The sequence below is a fragment of the Cebus imitator genome, unplaced genomic scaffold (assembly GCF_001604975.1).
Source record: "Cebus imitator isolate Cc_AM_T3 unplaced genomic scaffold, Cebus_imitator-1.0 Scaffold208, whole genome shotgun sequence".
NCBI classification, from domain to species: Eukaryota; Metazoa; Chordata; class Mammalia; order Primates; family Cebidae; genus Cebus; species Cebus imitator.
The window spans coordinates 172,803-198,506 of record NW_016107523.1 but is presented as its reverse complement, the minus strand read 5'-3'; positions in this window follow the sequence as shown (position 1 = coordinate 198,506).

The following is a 25,704-nucleotide window of genomic DNA, read 5'->3' as shown; positions in this document are numbered from 1 at the left end:
GCATGGTGGCTCATGCCTGTAATCCCAGCACTTTGGAAGGCCAAGGCATGCAGATCACCTGAGGCCAAGAGTTCAAGACCAGCCTGACCAACATGGTAATACCCCATTTCTTTTTTTTTTTTTTTCCTCAATAGCTTTATGTGTTTTTTAGAAAACTTCAACACACAGATTTATATTTCTATTTATTTCCATTTTTTTTTGAATTTATTATACTTTAAGTTCTGGGGTACATGTGCAAATTGTGCAGGTTTGTTACATAGGTATACACATGCCATGGTGGTGGTTTGCTGCATCCATCGCCCCATCATCTACATTAGGTAATTCTCCTAATTATATCCTTTCCCAATCACCTCACCTCTGCTTTCATCACCTAGCTCCCCACCAAGCCCCAGTGTGTGATATTCCACTCCTTGTGTCCATATGTTCTCATTGTTCAACACCCAATTATGAGTGAGAACATGTGGTATTTGGTTTTCTGTTCTTGTGACAGCTTGTTGAGAATGATGGTTTCTAGTTTCATCCACTTCCCTGAAAAGGACATGAACTCATCTTTTTTATGGCTGCATAGTATTCCATTATGTATATGTGACACATTTTCTTTATCCAATCATGGATGGGCATTTGGGTTGATTCCAAGTCTCTGCTATTGTAAAACAGTGCCACGATAAACATATATGAACATGTCTCTTTATAATAGAATGATTTATACTCCTTTGGGTATATACCTAGTAATGTGATTGCTGGGTCAAATGGTATTTCTATTTCTAAATCCTTGAGGAATTGCCACACTATCTTTCACAATGGTTGAATTAATTTACACTCCCACCAACAGTGTAAAAGTGTTCCTATTTCTCCACATACTCTCCAGCATCTGTTGTCTCCTGATTTTTTAATGATTGCCATGCTAACTTGCATGAGGTGGTATCTCAATGTGGATTTGATTTGCATTTCTCTAATGACCAGTGGTGATGAGCTTTTTTTTCATATGTTTGTAGGCTACATACATGTCTTCTTTTAAAAATTGTCTGTGCATATCCTCTGCCCACTTTTTGATTTTTATTTTAATTGTAACAGTCCAGTACCAGATTGGTTTGCAGCCAAATTCTACCAGAGGTAGAAAGAGGAGCTGGTACAATTCCTTCTGAAAGCATTCCAAATAATGCAAAAAGAGGGAATCCTCCCTAACTCATTTAATGAGACCAACATCATCCTGATTCCAAAACCTGGCAGAGATGCAACTATAAAAGAAAATTCCAGGCCAGTATCCATGATGAACATTGATACAAAAATCTTCAATAAAATACTGGCAAACTGAATCCAACAGCACATCAAAAAGCTTATCCATCACTATCAAGTTGACTTCATCCAAGGGATGGAAGGCTGGTTCAATGTCTTCAAATCTATAAGCATAATCTATCATGTAAACAGAACCAAAGACAAAAGCCACATGATTATCTCAATAGATGCAGAGAAGACCTTCAACAAAATTCAACAGCCCTTTATGCTAAAAACTCTCAATAAACTAGTTATTGATGGATCCTATCTCAAAATAATAAGAGCTATTTATGACAAACTCACCCAATATCATGTGAATGGGCAAAAACTAGAATCATTCCCTTTGAAAACTGGCACAAGACAAGGATGCCCTCTCTCACCACTCCCATTCAACATAGTATTGGAAGTTCTGCATAGGACCATCAAGCAATAGAAAGAAATAAAGGTATTTGAATAGGAAGAGAGGATGTCAAATTGTCCCTGTGCATGTATGCACACTGGCAAAGCGGTAGGGTGGGGCTGTTGGCAAGTGTGCACCAGCAAAGTGGTTGGGTGAGGTTGTAGTGGGGGGAGGCTGCAAGTGTGTGGGTGCATGTCCACAGGGAACCATCTGCTTGAATCCATGATGGTCAGGTGCAGTCTGTCAGTGAAGAAGCTATGGCAGTGGCTGTCAAGATGTACCCTGATTGGGCATCTGAGGCTGTGCTACAAATGGGTGCAGCCATGTGGGAATGCTAGGAGAAGTCAATAGATAGGGCAATGCCCAAATCAGACTGGCCCCATTCAATGGGCATGACCACCCTGCTCTGTCAAATGTTGATAGTCAAGCAAAGCTAAAGCCACCTAGAGGAGTAAGGGGAATCTTAGGGTTTTGGGTCTTCTCTGTCCATGCTCCTTTTACCCATTCTCAAGCCAAACTTTCTAGTCTCCATGCAGGCTGGAGTCCTGTCTTTGCTATCTCTCCAAACAACTTTCTCTGTCAGCTCAAATATCCATGAGGATCATGGCATCTCCTATAGCTAAGATTCCAGGGATCCATGGTATGAGTGGGCAAGTCCTCACCTATTTAACCCCTTCCTTAGGAGCTGCTGGGTTCCAGGAGTGAGTCCTGGTGCTCAGTGGCCCTGTTTTTTCCAGCTTCTTTCTTCTTCCGCTCATCATCTGTGTCTTCTTTCTGTTTACTCTCAATGACTCACTTTAGAAGACATTATCAGAGTGCACCAGTCTTCTTGATGGTCAGTTTTTCTGTGGGAGATGTTCTTACAGACTGCGTCTTGAAGGCGATCTTGGCTCCTACTCTCATCTTATAATTTTTCATCTTTTCCCTTTTAAGGGGTGGATTAGATTGATTTACTTTCCAATACTAAGTAAGTCTTACATTCCTAGAATTAAACTCTTTTAGTCATGTTGTCTACTTTTAATTTTACATTTATGATTTTGATTTGATAATATTTTCTTTGAATTGTTTTGCACTGATATTTGTGAAGGATATCAATGCATAGTTTTATTTTGTTATGTAAAATGTGCAATATTGGTGTATGTATTATATTAGCTTTATGAAATGATTTGTGAAGTACTCCTTTCTCTTGCATTTATAGAAATCAGTATACAGAAATTGTAAAATTTATTACATGTTTGTTGTGTTCTCCAGTAAAATCATTTTGGCCTGAATGTTTTAAATTAAGCATTCAGTTTTCTTAATGATTGTGCCTATTCAACTTATTTAATGTTGGGTGCTTTTTGATGATACATAGTTTTGAAGAATTAATTTCTTTCATTTAGGTTGTAAAATTTATGTCTACAGGTTTCATGTTCTCTTACTACCTTTTTCATGTCCTCAGGTTCGATAGGAAGGGAGCTGATTATAATCCCAAAATAACATAATTCCTGAAAGTTCAAAATCCTGAAAATAAAATTGGGAAAAAAATAATTTAAAAAGTCTTTAACAGGTATTTATTTACATTTTTAAAGTGGATTTATTTGAGAAACATAAAAACACAACAATGTTTTATAGGCTACTTTACAGAAAAATAGGCAATATTAATATGCATATATTCCTTTGGTTAAATATGCATTAATGTTATCATATTTAAAAAAGCATTACTAACTCAGGTCACAAAGACTTAGTCTTATATCTATGATGCTATCTGTAGCTTCTTCATACATGCATTTTAACAGTTATGGAGGTTCTCTTCTATTCCTAATTTGGTGAATATTTTTATTAGAAAGAAGTATTCATTTTTTCAACTATCATTATTTGTCCATTGAGATGATTGTGTGTCTTTTGTCCTATATTCAATTAATAGTTTATATTATATTAACATTTACATGTGTCTCCATCGTTACATTCCTATATTGGGTATTGCTGCAATGATCATTTGTGCGCATGTGTCTCTATGGTAGAGTGATTTCTATTCCTCTGGGTATATACCCAGTAATGCGGTTGCTGGGTCGAATGGTATTTTTGCTTTCAGCTCTTTGAGGAATCGCCATATTGCTATCCACAATGGTTGATCTAATTTACATTATTAACTACATAATTAATTTACATTATTAATTACATTGTGTTTCTGACTTTTTAATGATAGCCATTTTGACTGGTGTGAGACAGTATCTCACTGTCGTTTTGATCTGCATTTCTCTAATGATCAGTGAGGTGTTAAGCTTTTTTCATGTATATGCTTGTTGACCACATGTATGTCTTCTTTTGAAAAGTGTCAGTTCTGTTCACATTCTTTGGGATTGTTTCTTTTACTTTTGTTTATTTATTTAAATTCCTTATAAATGCTGGATTTTAGGCTTTTGTCAGATACATAGTTGGCAAATATTTTCTCCTATTCTGTAGACTGCTTACTCTGTTGAGTTTCCTTTGCTATGCAGAAGCTTTTAAGTTTAATTAGATCCCACTTGTCAATTTTTGCTTTTGTTGCAATTGCTTTTCCTTCTTTGTCATGAAATTTTTGCCTGTGCCTATGAACTGAATGGTATTGCTTAGGTTGTCCTCCAGGGTTTTTATAGTTTTGGGTTTTACATTTAAGTCTTTAATCTATCTTGAGTCCATGGTGTAAGGAAGGGGTCCTCCTTCAATCTTCTGCATGTGGCTAGCCAGTTATTGCAGCACCATTTATTGAATAGAGAGTCTTTTCCCCATTGCTTGTTTTTGTCTGCTTTGTTGAAGATCAGTTGGTCATAGGTGTGTGGCTTTATTTCTGGGCTCTCTATTCTATTTCACTGGACTATGCACCTGTTTTTGTACCAGTTCCATGCTGTTTTGGTTACAGTAGCCCTGTAGTGTTACAGTCTCACCAGTGTGCCACCATGTAGCAGTCTCTCATTGTGAAGTATCACTCCAAGTTCTTTATTTTTCTCAGGACAAGAAAATTAAGGAGTATGGAAACAAAGGGTGAGGTTGGAGCAAAAGTTTAGTAAGTGAAAGAAGAAAGCTCTCCACAGCAGAGTGGGGGCTCAAATGGGTTGCCAACTATAAGCCCAGGTCTGGGGTTTTTATGGACTGGGAAGGGAAGGAATGTGCTGACTGGTCTTGAAGAAAGCCTGCCCAGCTTGGCCCATAACCTTGGCCGGGTACCAGTCAGGAGCTGAAGTGAAAACTTGGCCCGGGACATTAACTCAGGACTAATAAGGGGATGAAGTGATGATTCACAGAGGCTTAGCTCACAGTCCAAAGCATGTCCAAAAAAGGAAAAAGTGCCCATCAGAACTCACTGGAGCTCAACATGTACTGGCCCACAAAAGGAGAAGAGACTCCTGGAAACCTGCTGGTTATATAAAGGACAAAGGTATTTGTATGTTGAGTCAGAGTAGCTGTGTCTTAGGCACAAAGAACAAAGGCATTTCTATGTTGTACCTTATTCCTTATTTTTAGTGGGCCGGGGCATGTGCAAGTTTCCTTATCTGTGCCTACCACCTGATTTTTCATCTGTTTCTCTGCTTAAAGGATTTTTACCAAGGACCCACCCTGACTGCCTAACTTTTTTTTTCTCTCAGTAGTTTAGTTTGAAGTTGGGTAACGTGATGCCCCCAGCTCCGTTCTTTTTGCTTAGGAATGTCTTGGCTATTGAAGGTCTTTTTTTGGTTTGTATGAATTTTAAAATAGTTTCTTTCAGTTCTGCGAGGAATGGCATTCTTAGTTTAGTAGGAACAGCATTGTATCTGTAAATTGCTTTGGTTAGTATGGCCACTTTAATGATATTGATTCTTTCTATAAATAGTCATGGGGTATGTTTCTAATTGTTTGTGTCACCTCTTATTTCTTTGAAAAGTGTTTTGTTACTCCCATTGTAGAGATATTTCACCTCCCTGGTTAGCTGTATTCCTAGGTATTTTATTCCTTTTGTGGCAATTGTAAATGGGATTGTGTTCCTGATTTGGCTTTTGGCTTGGCCATTGTTGGTATATAGGAATGCTAGTGATTTTTGTATGTAGATTTTGTATCCTGATACTTTGCTGAAGTTGTTTAACAGCTAGGGCTGAGACAATGGAGTTTTCTAGGCATAGAATAATGTCATCTGCAAACAAAGATAATTTGACTTCCTCTCTTCCTACTTGAATACCCTTTGTTTCTTTATCTTGCCTGATTGAAAAGTCGGTTTGACAAATGTAACTTAGTGAATGTGATTCATCAGATAAACAACTAAAAATGGAAAACTCATGATTATTCAATAGATGAAGAAAAGACTTTCCATAAAATTCAACATCCCTTTATGTTAAAAACCCTTAATGAACTAGGCATCGAAGGAATATACATTGAAATAATAAGAGCCATATATGACAAACCCACAGCCAATATCATACTGAATTTGCAAAAGCTGGAAGCATTCCCCTTGACAACTAAAACAAGATAAGAATGACCTCTCTCATCAGTCTTATTTAACATAGTACTGGAACTCCTAGACAGAGCAATCAGGCAAAGAAAGAGAGAAAAAGCATCCAAATTGGAAGAGAAAATGTCAAACTATCTTTGTTTGCAAACAATAGGATTTTTCACCTATCAAACTCCATAATCTTTGCCCAAAAACTCCTACATCTTATAAACAACTGCAGTAAAGTTTCAGGATACAGTATCAATGTACACAAAACAGTAGTATTTCTATACACCAACAATATCCAAGCTGAGTGTCAAATCAAGAATGCAATACAATTCACACTAGCCACAAAAAAATAAAATGATATATCTAGAACTACATGTAACCAGAGAGATGAGGTCTTTTTCAGGGAGAATTACAACACACTGCTAAAATAAATCAGGAATGACAAAAACAAATGAGAAAATATTCCACACTAATGGAAAGGAAGAATCAATATTGTTATAATGTCCATAATGCCCAAAGCAATTTATAGATACAATGTTACTCCTATCAAATGACAAGTAAATAGTCTTAACAGAATTATAAAAGTCTATTAAAAATTTATATGAAACTAACAACAAACCCAAATAGCCAAAGCAATCCTAAGCAAAAATAAAAATGCTGGAGGCATGTTTCCTGACTTCAAACTATACTACAAGGCTGCAATATCCAAAACAGCATGTCATTACATAGATCAATTTAACAGCATAGAGAGCCCAGAAACAAAGCTTTACAACTAAGGCTATCAGATCTGACAAGGCTGACAAAAACAAGCAGTGAAGAAAGGACTCCCTATTCAATAAAAGATGTTGGGATAACTGGCTAGCCACATGCAGAGGATTGAAACTGGATGCCTTTCTTAAATTATGTATAAAAGTCAATTCAATTTTATACTCAATAGATTAAAAACTTAAATGTACAACCTAATAATATAAAAACCCTAGATAAAAACCTAAGAGATACCATTCTGGACATAGGTCTTGACAAAGATTTCATGATGAAGATATCAAAGGCATTTGCAGCAAAAACAAAAATTGACAATTGAGACCTAATTAAACTAAAGAGGCTCTCCACAGCAAAAGATACTGTCAACAAAGACAACACATAGAATGGGAGAAAATATTTGCAAACTATGCTTCTGACAAAGGTCTAATACCCAGAATATATAGCAGTATAAATAAATTATCAAACAATAAACAACCCTATTTTAAAGTGGGCAAATGGCATGAGCAGGCACTTTTCAAAAGAAGGCATACACATGGCCATTAGAGAAATGCAAATTAAATCCACAATGAGAGAACATCTCACACTAGTCAAAATGCCTATTATTAAAATATGTAAAATAACAAATGCTGGTGAGGTTTCAGAGGAAATGGAGTGCTTATATACTGCTGGTGGGAATGTAAATTAGTTCAACCATTGTAGAAAGCAATTTGGCAATTTCTCAAAGAATTTAGAACAGAACTATCTTTCAAGCCAGCAATCCCATTATTGTGTGTATACCCCAAGGAATATAAATTGTTCTGCCATAAAGACACATGCACACATAGGTTTATTGCAGTGCTATTTGCAATAGCAAAGACATAGAATCAACCTAAATGCCCATCAACAGTAGACTGTATAATGAGAAATTGGTTCATGTATACCATGGGATACCACACAGCCATAATAAAAACTGAGATTATATTCTATACAGCAACATAGATGCAGCTAGAGGCCATTATCCTAAGTGAAGTAACATAAGAACAGAAAACCAAATATCACATGTTCTCGCTTATAAGTGGCAGCTAAACATTGAGTACACATGGATGCAAAGAAAGGAACAATAGACACTGGGGACTACTTGAGAGTGGAGGATGAAGATTAAAAGACTACCTATTAATTACTATAATTTTATCTGGGTGATAAAATAATCTGTACACCAAACCACTCAACATACAATTTACCTATATACAAACCTGAACGCATACTCCTGAAACTAAAATAAAAGTTTAAACAATTAAATGAGAAAAAATTAAGAGTAAAATGCTATTTTAAAATATTCAATGTAAGAAAATAAATATTTTAATTTATATTCTCTAATAAATTTGAATAATCAAGGGTAACTTTTTCTGTTTATTCTGTGAACCAATGAGACCAAAAGCAATTAAGTTGAAAATTGTATTGCAAACATTTCTCAAATCAAAAAATATTGATACTAGTTCAGCTTTTTTAAAGTTGACACTTGATTATGGAATTTTAAATACATTTAATTTGGTTAGCATATATAACACATATACAAATTTTGAAATAACATTGAAATTCAGTCATACACTTTCATCATTTTCAGTGTTATGGCTAATCTTCTCAGAAAAATAATAGATTATTAAGTGGCTTTATATATATTTCCCTCCCTTTGGAATCTGAAACTCACTTCTATGATATTAATACTTTCATCTGCATGGAGCATAATAAGATTTACAAATTACAAATGAAATTTCTATGCCTGCTGATGTAAAGCTATCTCATGTGTATAAAATGTACAGCAGGATGGCAAGAAATATTTAAATGAGGGTACTGTGAAATCATACTAAAAAGCTTTGAAATTTGAGGACAAACTGTTTAATTGGTTAAATCAGGATGTCCCCAGGATGTAGTTAATATTTATCAAGAGGTCATGATTACTGTAAAATAAAGTTGTAAGGTTTGGTTTTGTATATTAGTACTTGAATTATTCATATGGCAGAAATTAATAAAAGCATGTATCACATATTTCTCTCCCAGATCATAAGCAGAGTACAGTTATTTTGTAAAATAATAATGTTGCTGCTCTTTCAATCCCATAGTTTGGCAAGTGGGAGTGTTATAACTCTTCTTTTACTCCTGTAGTTTGTTGAGTTACAAGTTCTTGTCCAACAACCAAGAAGTATGAGGTACACCAACACTAGACAGTGAATAAGGCAGAGTAGAATTTATTGAATGACAGAAAAGCTCTTGGCAGTGAGATGGACCTGAAAGTGGGTTGCCAGCCATGAGGCTGAGTCTAGGGATTTTTATGGGCTTGGAATGGGGGAAGTGTGTGCTGATTACTTTGTGGGTAGGCTTGGAAAAACACCATTCAGAAGGAGGCATAAAAGAGTATAGAGCCAATTGTGGGAGGGTAGGTATAAGTAAAATAGGTGAAAGATAAGGACCAATCAGGAGGAAGCATGCCAAATGGGAATGGGAGTTCTTGCTTCAGTCCATGGATTTTATCTGGAGCTGGTGGCTTGGTTTTCAGGCTATAGATGGCCCTTGGCTTGAAGATTGATTTTCACCAGGACCCATTCCTGTCTGCCTAGGAATTTGCCTGCCTCCTGTTTATATCAATAATATCCACTTCAACAAGTACAAGGAGTTCAGGTCTATGTACTCTATAGGAATTTACTACTGTTTATTGTTTTCCTTCTTTTGCTATGATATAGTATTAAAAGCAAAGAAAGTGAATTTTTAAAATATTAAGTTGCCAAGATCTTAGATTGCTTGACATTTAATATTATGATTATCTATTTTACTATGTAGATCAGTGAATATAGAAAACATGAGGAAAAATAAGTTAAATAAAATTTTGTCTCTCTATGAATTGAAAGTATCTGATATCCAAATGTTCTACACATATGCAAGTCCTGCTTATTACTGTACCCTGCCCTGGGCAATTTTCAGTGGTGAATCCTGGCACAGAAAGTATCTATTGGAATTTTGTCCCCAAAACCCCTTTTGTTATCCCCATCAGTGTAATGATATATATGAAACTTCTGTGTTCAGCAATCACTCTTCCCATTTCTTGAATGAACTGAGTCTGAATTAGGAGGTTATTTTGCTTTGCTTTAATATCAGGTAATTAAGATTTGGATTTGATCCTGGTAACCTGTTTCTGATCACCCTCTGTCCTGCCTGTTTTGAAATTATTATCTTGTTTGCCTTATAGTACAGATAATGTGCCATACTCTTAATGTCCCTCCCAGTAGACCATGCAGTTAATGGCCTGTCTACCAACATTCAGAGTGTTGACACACCAGAATTCACTATCCTTCCACTACGTCAATCTTTCACAAAAAAAAAGATCCTAAAATGTCACCATGCTTTTCAGGTATAATGAAATTTTATCAACAGTATTCGTACTGTGCTAGCTGTCCCAGTGCTTTATCTGTTTCAGTAGGTTTAACTGAAAAATCTGCCTCTTATTCTGCCATGGTACAAAATGCTGAATTTTGGCAGAGTGCAATCAATCTAGAAATTATGAAACCTTATACATGACGTTCCTATAAGCTACAAGAAGAAAATATTGTAGAAAGGATTTTTTATTTTGCTTACATTTCCTCTTTGAATTTTAAAAACTTCTTCCCACACAATTTCTTTTTTCAATTATAGTCAACAGCTCTTGGAAACAATGGCATTTGTATCAGTCAAAAAATAAATATATTAATGAATGAATGAATAAATAAATAAATTGCGTTGGCTTATGTCACATAAGATACAGACTTTGAAATTACGTTGAGGATTTTCAGGTTAATTTTTCTACCTTCTATGTGAACTGACATTCAGTTATCATCTTTTCTATCAACTACAGCAATATTCTTGTACTTTTCTATAATTCTGATTGTCAGTTCTCACACATCTAAGCTTCACTCAGCTGTCATTTTTTATTTGAAAAAGTGGGATTTCAGTCCTTTTGGAGTTTAAGTTAGTTTTTATTATAATATATAAAATTGCCTTTCCAATTTATATTCAGTTTTTAATTTCTCTCTCTCACTCAGCTCTATACTTCCTTTTTTTGAGATTTGGTAATACTCTTTGGAGGTAAAAAGCAAATAAGTATAGTTATCAAAGATTATTTTAATACATATAACTCAATTCTTCCCTTTGAGTTAACTATTACTGCTTAATCTACTGATAATGTGAAAGCTATTTACACAGATGTAATTATCTATCTCTATATAATAATTATAAGTTGTATAGGTTGTGATATGTGTATGTATACAGTCAGTCCTCATTATTTGTGGATTCATATTTGTAAATTGGCCAACTCACTTGTAGTTATGTATAAGCCCCGAATCAACACCTGTGGTACTCTAGTAGATATTTGTGGACATGCGCAGAGCAACATAAAAATTGTGTTGTCCAATATGCAGATTCTCAGCTGAGGCTCCACTCTGCCTTCTTGTTTCACCTTTTGTGCTGTAAATAAGCACTCTTTTTGTGGTCGATTTGGTGCCAACTTTTTCACATATTTTGTCGTGATTTCACTGTTGAATATGGCCCCAAGAACAGTGTTAAGTATTAAAGAAATCAGGCATGAGTTATAATACACTTGTGAGTTCAATGTTAATAAATCAACAATACATATTAAATAAAGTGTTTTTAACACAAATACACATAAAGTAAGGTTATGTATTGGTCACCTTACAAAAATGTGACTGGGGATTGCAGCAACCTGACTCTGTATTTTGCCTAGAAGCAATCGTTCAGTATTCCCTAATTCCATTTTTAAAGGACTTAATAGACAGTAACAACCATCTATAATGAGGATTGACTATATATGCAAAGAGAATCAGAAAAGGAACTCAGTCTTGGCTTATATCACTTGCTGTGGATTAATTGAGGGAAAACAAAGCAAATTTGTTTTTCTACCTACATACCAAAAAGGAGAATGGAAATCTTTAGAAATGTGAGCTTTCCTTACTCCCAGTCTTCCCCACACCTAGTGAATAGGTGTTATATTTTAGAAACATTTAGAGATAATAAATTGTTTCAGCTCTTAGGTGGAAGAGAAGACTAAAATTTTGAGTTTATGGAGTTGAAGGGTTCAAGCTTAGATATGGCTTCTGTGATACACAACGGGAAGTGGTCTCTAGTAGAAAGGGATTTTTGCCCAGATTACACACAACAACTCAGGATATGGCCAGTTCACTAATGTAACCATGGATGAATGCTTGAGGTATGAATACCAACAATGAATGGACCCAAAGAAAGTTTTCATGGTCAAATGTGGCACGGCCAGAGTATTTGTCATTGAGCAAATAGTTAATGAAAGCTTGGACAAATCATCTAGAGCAGACTATAACAGCTTAAACATAAGAGACACCTCTTTCTCCAAATTTTAATTTTTATTGTATTATTTTTACATGCTGCTCAAGGATTCCAGAACTTTTTTAGAGTACCAGTGGTTTCTATATTTATTGGAAAATGTAGAGCAAAATTGTATATATGTGTACTTTTGTTTCCATTTGTCATTTAACTGCTTGTTTTGCAAGGTTATTTTTGCCATATTTCCTTTGGTTTTATCAACTTTAAAGCCAATAAATTAAAACATCTTTCATTGAAACTAGAGGGAATGAGAGCATTTAACTGAACCTCTAAAACTATAATAGCTCTTGACTAAACTCTACACACTATAACTGTTTCAAGTAGACCAGTTTAAAATCAAGCACTTCGAGTAGATCACACCTTTCCTGTAAAACAAACAAAAATATAGTAATGATACGTATTTCTTGTGTTTTTTTCCTCTTAATTAGACTCAGTCCATTTTCTGGATTATTTATTTTCTTATGTGTCTATGCTCAATTTAGTTACAGATACTGCTCAGTTTTAGCTAATGCACTCTTATTCCTGCTTTTAAGCAAATGATTAATGTACAGTTTATTACCCCACACTTCAACTTCAGAAAAATAAATCCTTTGGTTCTTATCAACTGCCAAAATAGAACTATAATATTTTCATTTCTTTTTCATAAATACTTGCTTAGTAGCTACTAAATACAAGCTAATTTAACATAGTTTATTTTCCCTATAGGGTGATTTTCATTTTATATTTGTTCAGTTTATTTTAGAAATATAAAAACTGTATTTGACATTTTGCTTCTAATCAGGTAATCTGTTTATTTCATTTTTAATGAATTTGAAATTCTTCTACATAAAATATCCTTAAGAATATTGGAAAAGAGTAGCAATAACTACTGAAAAATGATAAACCATGCTTTATTTTGAAAAAATTGCATTTTTTCATTTTAGTCTATTTATCCAAATGGCAGTGCTAATTTTTGCTACAGACTAGTTACTTTATGTCAAAATTCTTTTAAAATGGACCTATATTTTCTTTAAATATATGTGTTTTTAATGTTAGAAGTGAGAATCCCATAGGAGCATTTAGAATAATTATTTCTTCAGAGGCCGTTTGATGTCCTAAACACTCATGGACCATTCCTTTTTAAAACACTGTTGTCTAAGACACTTTTACCAAACAGAGCAAATAAGATATTAATTGTTCAATAGGCAAGTTCTGCAGTCTACTCTCTTTGTTTGACTTTAAGAACTGCTTAAAACATATTGAGTAATCTTAGAAGTGATGGGTTATAATGAATTTCCTTAGCTTAATTACTTCATTTGTTGTCGATTTGCATCATTATATTTTAAGATTTCATTCAATCTTTTTTAATGAGATTATGTAATGTAGAGAGTATATAATGTCATGATAACCTTAAAATATCCAATATAGCCATTTTGTTTTAATTATTTCGCTTACGGGAACATCAGCAATAGGGATAGGGCATCAATCCAAATTGAGACATGCCAAGCCACAAGACTTAATGCCAATTCTACAGAGATTCATTTCTCTTCATATGTTGAGGTAAACACACTGTTCTTTTCTATTGGGAAACAAGTCTTATACAAAGAAATCCATCAAATTGATCATATTTAATGTAAGCAAATTTTGACATACTTATATTTATTAAAATTAGGACATCTTAAAAAGTTAATGGATAAACTTAATTCCTGCAAGCCAGGTCTCACCACTTTAATTACTCTCTTAATTTAAGATGACTGGTAAGCAAATAGCAGTGTTATATAAGACAGCTAATATATGATATTGAAAATAAATGTATATTTATGTAACAATCACATCTACAAATGAAAATAAATCACTCTATCAAAAGTATTAAAAATTATAATGACTGATCTATAATACAATTTCATTGTCATGTATGTTAACAGTACAAAAGAAGAAAAATATATTCTTGGCTTCTAACAACAATATAATATAAAAATTTTTGCTTTAAAATATGCTTTGATTGCTTTTCTCAATTCTTTTTATTGAATTTTTAAAAATTTATTTGGCATGGTCATGAAGTTATTGTGACATATCTATAAAGAATGGAAAAACAAATATTTTGTCTGTATTTGAGTGAAATTATAAATGTATTTTATCAATATTTCTTCATAATTATTCACTAACATTGTTTTCATTTAGTTGTAACAGTAAAATATAATGCTTTTTTACATTAGTTTTCATGTAAATGTATATGCTGCTTGGAAAGCACAAATATTTTTTGAAACTCCCATGTTTAATTTAGCACTATTCACAATAGCTGTTGAATGGAAACCCACCTAAGTGTTCATCAGAAGACAAATGGATTTGAAAAATGTGATATGTATACACAATGGCATACTACTCAGCCTTAAAAAAATTCTGTCACTTGTGACATCATGGATGAACTTAGAGGACACTATGCTAAGTGAAATAAGCCAGTCACAAAAGTACAAATACCACATGATCTCACTTATATGTAGAACTAAAAAGTTAAATGTATAGAAGTAGAGTAGAATGATGTTTAGCAGAGCCTGAAGGGTAGGAGTACATGGGAAAAAGGAAGATGTTGGTCAAAAGGTACAAACTTTCAGTTAGATAAAAGAAAAAATTCTAGTAATGTATTAGACAACAGGGTGACTATAGTTCGTGATATTATATTATAGATTTTAAAATTGGTAGAAGACATGATTTTAAATGTTCCCACCACAAAGAAATAAGAAATATTTTAGGTGATGGTTAGATTAATTAGCCTGATTTTATCATTTCATAATATATGCATGTATTAAAACATCAAATCGTACCTTATAAATATATAAAGTTAGCATTTACCAACTGAAAATTAAATAAAACTTTAAAAATAAGCACAGAAACTAAAGATAATAGTGCAATACAATACTATATTTTAAAATATTTTGATTGAACACATATCCACCTATGTAATAAGGTAAATATGATTTTGCTCATAAAATGTCCTATTTAAATAAATGCCTTAATATGTTCAATTGTATTAAAACTATAAATACCTGTAAGTGTTAGCAATCATTTAATCAAATTTACCTGGTATTTATTTTGTGACCGTGCCAGGGCAATTTAGGCCACATGGAACAGTTAAAATGCAATTTGTGAGATGGTCACCTCTTTGAACAAATTTATTCTGTGCAGCATACTTAGGAGTAGGTAAATGCTGGTGCATGGGTTAAAATAACAAAAGTGATTATTTTAACAGAATGCAAAAATTATTTCCTTGGCTCTGTGGAATTGCATTTTAAAGGCACCAAAAGAGCTTTCCTTTGAGAAATCAAAATAAATTCTTTCAAAGTCCTTCCAATTTTTAAAGTCTTTAAACCTAGCCCCATTATCAAATATTCACACACAAATTTTGTATACATTTATTAAAATGTATTATAATTCAGAAATGCTGTTTAACCATTAATTTAAAACTTCAGAACAACTTCTGCAAACTCTTTAAAATTATATACATACATTTTTTTTTCATTGTGCCTTTTCCAGGTTTTGGTATTAGATTGATGCTGGCTTCACAGAATGAGTTAGGGAAGAGTATCTCCTCTTTGACTTTTTCAAATAATTTCAGCAGGATGGGTTGCAGCTCTTCTTTTTATATCTACTGAAATTTGACTGTGTATCCATCTGGCCGTGGGCTTTTTTTTGTAGGTTTTTTATTACTTATTCAATTTAAAAACATGATATTGGTCTGTTCAGGGTTTCAATTTCTTCCTAATTCAGTCTGGGGAGGTTGTGTGTTCCTGGAAATTTATTCATTCCCTCCAGATTTTGTATTTTGTTACGTTGGAATGTTTATTATAGTCTCTGAGGATCTTTTGAATTTCTGTGGAATTGGATGGGATGTCACCTTTGAGGTTTCTGATTGTGCTTATTTGGATCATCTCTCTTTGTCGCTTCGTTAATTTAGCTAGTGGTCAATCGATCTCGTTTGTCTCTTAAAGAACTACCTTTTGGTTGTATTAATTATTTGTATAGATGTTTGCATCTCTATTTCATTCAATCCTGCTCTGACTTTATTTATTTTATTCTGTTACCTTTTGTGCTAGTTTGTTCTTTTATGTTAGATCACGAACTTGGAATCTTTCTAACTTTTTTGAGATAGGCATTTAACACTTTAAACTTTCCTATTAACACTGATTTTGCTGCATCCCAGATTTTGGCATGTTGAGCCTCTGTTTTCATTTATTTCAAAAAATTTCTTGATTTCTGCCTGAATATTGTTGTTTACCCAAAAGTCATTCAGAAGCAAGATGATTAATTTACATTTAATTGTGTTGTTTTGATAGATATTATCAGTATTGATTTCTATTTTTATTCCACTGTAGTCCAAGGATATAGTTGGTATGATTTTCATTTTTTAAATTTATTGATATTTGCTTTCTTTCCAAGAATGTGATGGATCTTAAGGTATGTTTCATGTGCAGATGAGAAAAATATACATTCTGCGGTTAATGGGTGAAGTATTCAGTAGATGTCTGTTAGGTCAAATTGGTCAAGTGTCAGATATAAGTCCATTACATTCTTTGTTAGTGTTTTGGCTCAATGATCTGCCTAATGCTATGGAGGTAGGGGGAGCGTTGATGTCCCCCACTATTGCGTGTGGCTGCCTAAGTCTTTTCATAGATCTAGAAGTAGTTGTTTTATAAATCTGAATGCTCCAATAATGGGTGCATATATATTTAGGATACTTAAGTCTTCTGGTTGAATCATTTATCATCATGTAATCCCATTCTTTGTCTTTTTTAATGTTGTTGGTTTTAAGTCTGGTTTATTTGATATAAGAATAGTGTCTCCTGCTCTTTTTGGTTTTACATTTCAGAGATAGTGAACTATCTCTATAAGGAGACTGCAAAACGCTGCCGAAAGAAATCATAGGTGACACAAAAGGAAAAGTATTCCATGCTTATGGATTGGAATAATCTATACTGTTAAAGTGGTCATACTTCCCAAAGCAATCTACAGATTAAATGCTATTTCTGTAAATTTACCATTGTCATTTTTTACAGGATTAGAAAACAAAAACTATTCTAAAGTACATATGGAGCCAAAAAAGGGCACAAATAGCCAAAGCAATCCTAAGCAAAAAGAACAAAACTGGAGGTATCATATAACTTAATTTCTAGCTATATTATAAGGGTACAGTAACCAAAATAGCATGGTAATTGTACAAAAACAGACACACCAACCAATGGAACAGAATAGTGAAACCAGAAATAAAGCCGCACACCCATTGCCTTCTGATATTTGATAAAGTTGACAAAAATAAGCAATGCAATAAAACTCTCTATTCAGTAAATGCTGCTGTGATAGCTGGCTAGCAATATGCAGAAGAATGAAACTGGACCCCTACCTTTCATCATGTATAAAAATTAGGTAAAGTCATTAAATATTTAAATGTAACATCTCAAACTGTAAGAATTCTAGAGGAAAATCTAGGAAACATCATTCTGGACACTGGCCTTAGGAAATAATTTATGACTAAGTTCTCAAAATCAATTCCAAAAAAAAAAAATACTAAAAACTAAAAAATTGACAACTAAGACCTAATTTAATGACCCAGCTTCTTCACAAAAAAAGAAACTATCAAGAAACTAAATAGAAAATCTGCAGAATGAGAGAGTATATGCAATCTAGCTATCTGACAAAGGTCTGATATGCCAAATCTATAAGGAACTTAAACAATTGAATAAGCAAAAAAGAAATAATCCCATTAAAATTGGGCAAAATGCATGAATAGACTGTTCTCAATAAAAGACATGCAAGCAGCCAACAAATGTATGAAAACATGCTCAACCTCACCATCATCAGAAAAATGCAAATCAAAATCACAGTGAGATACCATCTCACACCATTCAGAATGTCTATTATTAAAAAATAAAAATAACACATGCTGGTGAGGCTGTGGAGTAAAGGAAATGCTTATACACTGCTGGTGGAAATGTAAATTAGTTCAGCCACTGTGGGAAGCAGTTTGGAGATTTCTTAAAGGGCTTAAAACAGAACTACCATTCAACCCAGCAATCCCATTACTGAGTATACATCCAAAGGAAAATAAATCATTCTACCAAAAAGACGTATGCACTAGCATGTCCATCGCAGCACTAATTATAATGGCAAAGACACAGACTCAGCCCAATTGCTCATTAATGGTGGATTGAACAAAGAAAATGTTGCAGATATACACAATGGAATATTACACAGCTTTAGAAAAGAACAATCATATCCTTTGCAGCAACAGGGAAGCAGCTGGAGGCCAATATCCTAAGCAAATTATTGCAGGAATAGAAAAGCCTATACCACATATTCTCACTTGTAAGTGGGAGCTAAATATTGAGTACTCATGGCCCTAAAGGTGGCAATAATAGAACCTTGGAACTACTAGAGGGAGAGTGGGGGGTTGGACAAGGCTTGATAATCTAACTATTTGATACTGTGGTCACCACTGGGGTGATGTGATCAGTCATAACTGAACCTCAGTGTCATGCAATACACCCATGTAACAAACCTGTGCATGTATTCCTTGTATCTAAAATAAAATTGAAATAAAAAATAAAATTCAATGTTCCAACCTTTTAATGTAAATATATATGTACATATATGCATATATATATTTGTGTGGTGTGTGTGTGTGTGTGTGTGTAAACAGAGAGAGAGAGAGAGAGAGATAATAAATTGGTCAGGCTTCAAAAGTATACATAATTAAGTTTTTATAATGACAGATAAACAGGGCCCCAAAATTTAAAAGTTTATTTTGGAAGATGGTAAAGCAGTAATCTCTTGCTTGTATTCAATCAGAACATGAATGGTCATCTACCAGGGATACATGGATTGGATATTAAGTGACAGAATCTAACTCAAGTGTAAGGAAAGAAAGAAAAAGAAGTAAAAAATGCTTGTTCTCATTTTACCTATCATTTGTTTTCTGCTCATGGGTTGTTTTAACGGGGCTGGGCAGTGAGGTATTACAGTATAGGGGATTGTTTTTGATTTTGGTTTTCTTAATTTTTTTTCTTATTTTTTAAAATTATACTTTAAGTTCTGGGTTACATGTGCAGATCGTGCAGGATTGTTACATAGGTATACACATGCCATAGTGGTTTGCTGCATCCATACCCCTGTCACCTACATTAAGTATTTCTCCTAATGTTATTCATCCCCAAGCCCCCAACCCCCTGCTATCCCTTCCCTAGCCACCCCATCCCCCAACAGGCCCCAGTGTGCGATGCTCCCCTCCCTGTGTCCTTGTGTTCCCGTTGTTCAATGCCCACTTATGAGTGAAAATGTGGTGTTTGGTTTTCTGTTCTCATGTCAGTTTGCTGAGAATGATCATTTCCAGCTTCATCCATGTCCCTGCAAAGGACATGAACTCATCCTTTCTTATGGCTGCATAGTATTCCATGGTGTATATGTGCCACATTTTCTTTATCTAGTCTATCATTGATGGGCATTCTGGTTGATTCCAAGTCTTTGCTATTGTACACAGTGCCACAATAAACATATGTGTGCATGTGTCTTTATAATAGAACAATTTATAATCCTTTGGATATATACCCAGTAATGGGATTGCTGGGCCAAAGTATTGGGGTATTTGACATGAGAATGTAGAGCTCATAATTGTTTTCCTTATTACAAAAATACAAAAGGTTAGAATGAAGTAAGGAAGGTTTAAAAAGTTTGATGCTTCCTCTTTTTTACTTGATGACCTCAGAAAATTTTTTGTGATATGCTCATAATCTAATGCAGTGATTCCAAGATGTCGTCCCTGTATCAGCAGCATCAAGATCACCCTGGAACTTTTTATTTATTTATTTTTTGACAGAGTCTTGCTCTGTCACCCAGACTGGAGGTCAGTGGCACGATCTCAGCTCACTGCAACCTCTGCCTCCCAGGTTAGAGCGAGTCTCCTGCCTCAGTGTCCTGAGTAGCTGGGATTACAGGCACGTGCTAAGATGCCTGGCTAATTTTTGTATTTTTAGCAGAGATGGGGTTTCACCATGTTGGCCAGGCTGATCTTGAACTCTTGGCCTCAGGTGATCCGCCTGTCTTGATCTCCCAAAGTTCTGGGATTATCGGCATGAGCCACCCCGGCCGGCCCCAAGAACTTCTTAGAATAACAAATGGTTTATAGTGACACACTTCCTGAATCAAAATATCTGAGGGACAGACCCAGCCATCTGTGTTTTAGCAATCCCTCCAGGTAATTCTGGTGCACACACAAGTCTGGGAAATACTGGTAAGGTAACCATAAAATACTTCATAAGAATGTAGAATTTCAGGAATCTGAGGCATAATAAACTAATATTAAACTGAGAAGCTCTATCTTTCAGACCTCAACTTGTTTCTCCATGAAAGTCTTTCATATTGTTCCCATTCTGTATGAGTTGTGATGAAATCTACATTCTGTATGAGCTGTGGTGAAATCAATGCCTCAACCTCACTCCAAAAGAGTGAGCCTTCTGAGTGAAGTTTGCCATCTCAATAATTAGATGGAAACATTTCACTGCTATCTACTGACCAAAGTTGTTATTTTAGCTGATACATTATTTAAGGCACAGGCTTAAAGAAGCCAGCCCCATATGATTAAAAACTGTGTTGATTGCTGAAGGACCAAACATTTAATTACTACTTATGAAGAGTCAGCTTAAGACAAAAGATTCTGATGATAAGGCCTCATAGACTATCCATTCATTTTTATTCTCTCCTTTAATTTATTTCTTCATATATTTAACCTGGCATATGGGGGCAACTCAATGATTCTTCATGAGTACTACAGAAATTATACACACAAAATATTCTGAATTTTTCTGACAAAGAAATATGTACATTAATACATTAACAGTTCTTTTTTGGCCTCATACATAGTTGGCAACACAACATACTTATTGCAATCTTGTATGCAATCTACATTTACAATCTGTATCTTTTGATATTAGTTTATAACATATTTATTCCAATCTTGTATGCAATATATATTTACAATCTGTATTTTTTGGAACTGGGTTACTAGGTACTATGCACCTAGTTATCAAAGAGTACAGAGACTTATAATTAGTTCTGAAGCTTATTTGAAACTAATCATCTCTTTGCACAAGTTTTTTTATCCAGCTTACATACACTTCTTTCAACTGTATAAATAAAGCCCTCAAAATCATTTTTGAAACTGTTTCTAAAATTAATTTAGAAGCTCATTGCAAATACGTTTGGAAAAAAGGATAAGACAAAAAGAGCACACCATATACTGTACAAATTAGATTGAAAAAAATGGTATGTAGTAATTTCATTTGTATGTAACTGCAAAAAGGAAAAAAAATGTGATTCATCCTTATCCTTAGATCTTTAGCCTCATGAAAAATATTCTGTCAAAATTATTGGTTCTCCATCTTTACATTGCCATTAGTTTCTACTGTTCTCTCCCACAGAGTAATTTGTGTAGTTCAATTTGTTTTGGTTCCTTTTTTTTTGAGATGGAGTCTTGCTCTGTCATCCAGCCTAGAGTGCAGTGGCGTGATCTCTGCTCACTGCAACCTCCAACTCCCAGGTTCCAGCAATTCTCCGTAGCCTCCCATGTAGCTGGGATTATAGGTGCACACCACCATGCCTGGGTATGTTTTTGTATTTTTAGTAGAGACTGGGTTTCGCCATGTTTACCAAGCTGGTATCAAACTCCTGACCTTCTGATCCACCTGCCTCAGCCTCTCGAAGTGCTGGGATTTCAGGCATGATGCTGTGTTACTACTTGGGCACTCTAGTTAAATTTCAACCACCAGAGTAGACTTTAAACTTCTCCTTATGGGAGTTTCCACTTTGCAGCTTCTTAACAGTAAAAAGAAAAAAAAAAAAAAAGAGGAAATCTGATAGAGGAGCCTATGCATTATTATTAGAGGTTGTTTTCTCTTTGGTCTGCTTGACTTCAAAGTTCAGAATCGCTGTCTTTCTGTTATTCATTTATTTTACCCTTTTGTCAAATAAAAAGAAAGTTTTTGTTTCCTTAAAAAGAAAACCTCACTTTATTATCCTATGCAAACATTCTTACTATCTAAGAAATAAAATAAATAAGAAACATGATACACGCACACACACGCGCACACACACACACATATGTATGTATATATTTGCCTTAAACCTCTGAAGAGAGAAAATTCTACTTACTATAATCTCTATGAAATTGGAAAGCTTTGCTTATCGTGCAACTTAAGGAAGCTCTATTCTTGAAAAATGTATAGAATAAATGACTTGCAAGTGCAATTGAATATGTAATCTATTCACAATAAAAATGACTTTTGCTGTGTAACCATTAGACAGACTAAGCATGTTTTGAAAACACCTTCAGAGCACAGGTGTCCCTCAAATAACAAAATATTTGGAAATGAAATAGTATTTGATATATTTTAAAGTTTCAATTTAGTCACTCTAGAAAGGGTTAGACAGTTTTGGACACCTTGTAAGTTTATTTTTCTGTTTAATATTTTTTTACATGATCAACATAGAAAAATCAATTGTATTTCTATATACTTGCAATGGACAATCCAAAAATGATAGTATAAAATCAGCTCCGTTTACAGTTGCATAAATATACTTAGGAATAAATATAACAAATAGGTTCAAGAGATACACTAAAACCCGCGAAACAACATTTAAAGAAATTAAATGGTATTTAAATAAATGTAAAGATATCATGCTTCTATGATCAGAAGACTTAATATTACATAGATTTCAACACTTCCCAAATTTATCTGTAGGTTCAATGCAATTGCTATTGGAATCTCATCTGGCCTTTTTGTTAAAATTGATAAACTGATCCTAAAATTCATGTAAAAATTCAAGTTGCCCAGAGTAGCATAAACAACCTTTAAAAAGGAATAAAGTGGGATGACTTGCACTTCTCTTTTCTTATAGCAATAAAGACAATGTGGCACTGGCATAAGGATAGACATACGTAGATCAAGGAAATATAATTGAGAGTTAAGAAAAAATACCCATACTGTATATAATGGTCAATTGATTTTTGACAAGTGTAAGATTATTCTATAGGAAACAAATAGTCTCTTCAACAAATTGTGCTGGGACTACTTGATATCCACATGAAAAGAATGAAGCTGAACCCCACCCATATGTCACACCATACACAAAACTTAAAATGGATCCAGGATTTAATTATAAGAGCTATAAATGGAATATTCTGTATCATGGTGGGAGGTTCTACACAAAACATGTTTTAGTGTTTTAAATTTCACAGCAGAATGTTGGCAGCGAAGGGTAAGAGAGGCTGGTAAATGATAACATTTAAGTGCTTATATCCTCAAACACATGTATCCACCTCTGACCAAAACCTGACCAGGGGTTTTTTGTTATCTAACTCTCTATATTTCATGAACTCATTTCTTAAAGAAAAATAGAGCTGATATATGAAGTACTCTAAAGTTAAGGAATAAAAATGGAAATGTGTACTACATTTATCACGATCAATTTATACTTCTCAAAAAATCTGAAGTTAGAATAATACAAAAGTATTTTATCATTACAGCTTATTATTTTTAAAGCAATTACACTAGCCTGTATATCTTTTGCTTAACTTTTCTCCATGATTGTGAAGTTCTTATTTTGTGGGTTCATCGACTTGCAGCTTTATGGTTATAAATTTATATATGGAAAGCTCCCAGATTCTAAGACATGTCATTTGGTTTACTTCAGGCAAATTACAATTAAAGAATAACCGTAATAATAGCTAGTATTTATGGATTGGCTTATGATAGCTAGTCACGGAACTAAGAAGTTTTCTGTAATGTCTTATTGGATCCTTAAAACCATCCTGTATACTGAAGAAACCTGCATGAAGAATTTACAAAATGTGTGCAGTTAAGAAGAGTGGCAGTTGATATTTTTACCCATGTAAACTGACCTCAAAAATTCACGTACCTGAAGATGTTCTTTCAAAGGCTATTTCAACACTCTATACTCAATATCTGTAAACATATTTACTTTGCTATTTTACCTGTCGTCAACATTCTGCCTGTAGGAGATTCCATAAGGCACCACCCTGCTTTATTCAAAATGCAGGGTAACTTAAGTCCAGAAAGAATTTTAAGAAATCATCTTCACATCATTTTATAATACCTAAATAAAATGACACCTTAGTGGTAAATTGTATTTTTCAAAGATATTTGCAATGGTAAAAATCATACCCACATGTCTTTCTAGTTATCAGTAGAGTCTATGCTTCTCCCCATCAACCCAGGCTGAGTGTTGTTACTGCTTTGATCAATGGAATTTGGCAAACTGTTGATCTCTCTTTCTCTCTCTCTCTCTCTCTCTCTTTCTGTCTTTCCCAATATACCTCCCTCATGCCTTGAGACCTCTGAAGCAATATGTCAGAATTTCAGCTATTCCAAAACCACTATGTTGCTCAGATCCCCAGGAGAAATCACATAGAAATTGAGACATCTGAGAAGCCCAAAGTGTTTCACAGTCCAGCTGTTCCTGTAATGTCAACCCAGGTACAAACACAAGAGTGAAGAAACCTTCAAAATGCCTCCAGTACTAATGACTGTCTGACTTCAACCTCTTGATAAATTCTTTTTTAAAATTATTATTATTATACTTTAAGTTCTGGGGTACATGTGTAGAACTTTAAGGATTGCTGGATAGGTACACACATGCCATGGGGGCTTGCTGCCTCCATCCCCTGTCATCTACATGAAGCATTTCTCCCAGTATTAGCCATCCCCGACCTCCCCGCCCACTGTTATCCCTCCCCAAGCCCATCACCCCCCAACAGTCCCCAGTGTGTGATGCTCCCCTCCCTGTGTCTATGTGTTCTCATTGCTCAACACTCACCTATGAGTGAGAATATGCAGTGTTCAGTTTTCTGTTCTTGTGTCAGTTTGCTGAGAATGATGGTTTCCAGCTTCATCCATGTCCCTGCAAAGGGCATGAGCTCATCCTTTTTTATGGCTGCATAGTATTCCATGGTGTACATGTGCCACATTTTCTTTATCTGGTCTATCATTGATAGGCATTTGGGTTGGCTCCAGGTCTTTGCTACTGTAAACAGTTCCACAATGAATATATGTGTGCATGTGTCTTTATAATAGAACTATTTATAATTCTTTGGGTATATATCCAGTAATGGAATTGCTGAGTCAAATGGTATTTCTATTTCTAGATCCTTGAGAAATCACCACACTGTCTTCCACAATGGTTAAACTAATTTACACTTCCACCAACAATGTAAAAGTGTTCCTATTTCTCCACATCCTCTCCAGCATCTGTTGTCTCCAGATTTTTTAGTGATTGCCATGCTAACTGGCGTGAGATGGTATCTCAACGTGGTTTTGATTTGCATTTCTCTAATGACCAGTAATGATGAGCATTTTTTCATATGTTTGTTGCCTGCGTAAGTGTCTTCTTTTGAAAAGCGTCTGTTCATATCCTTTGC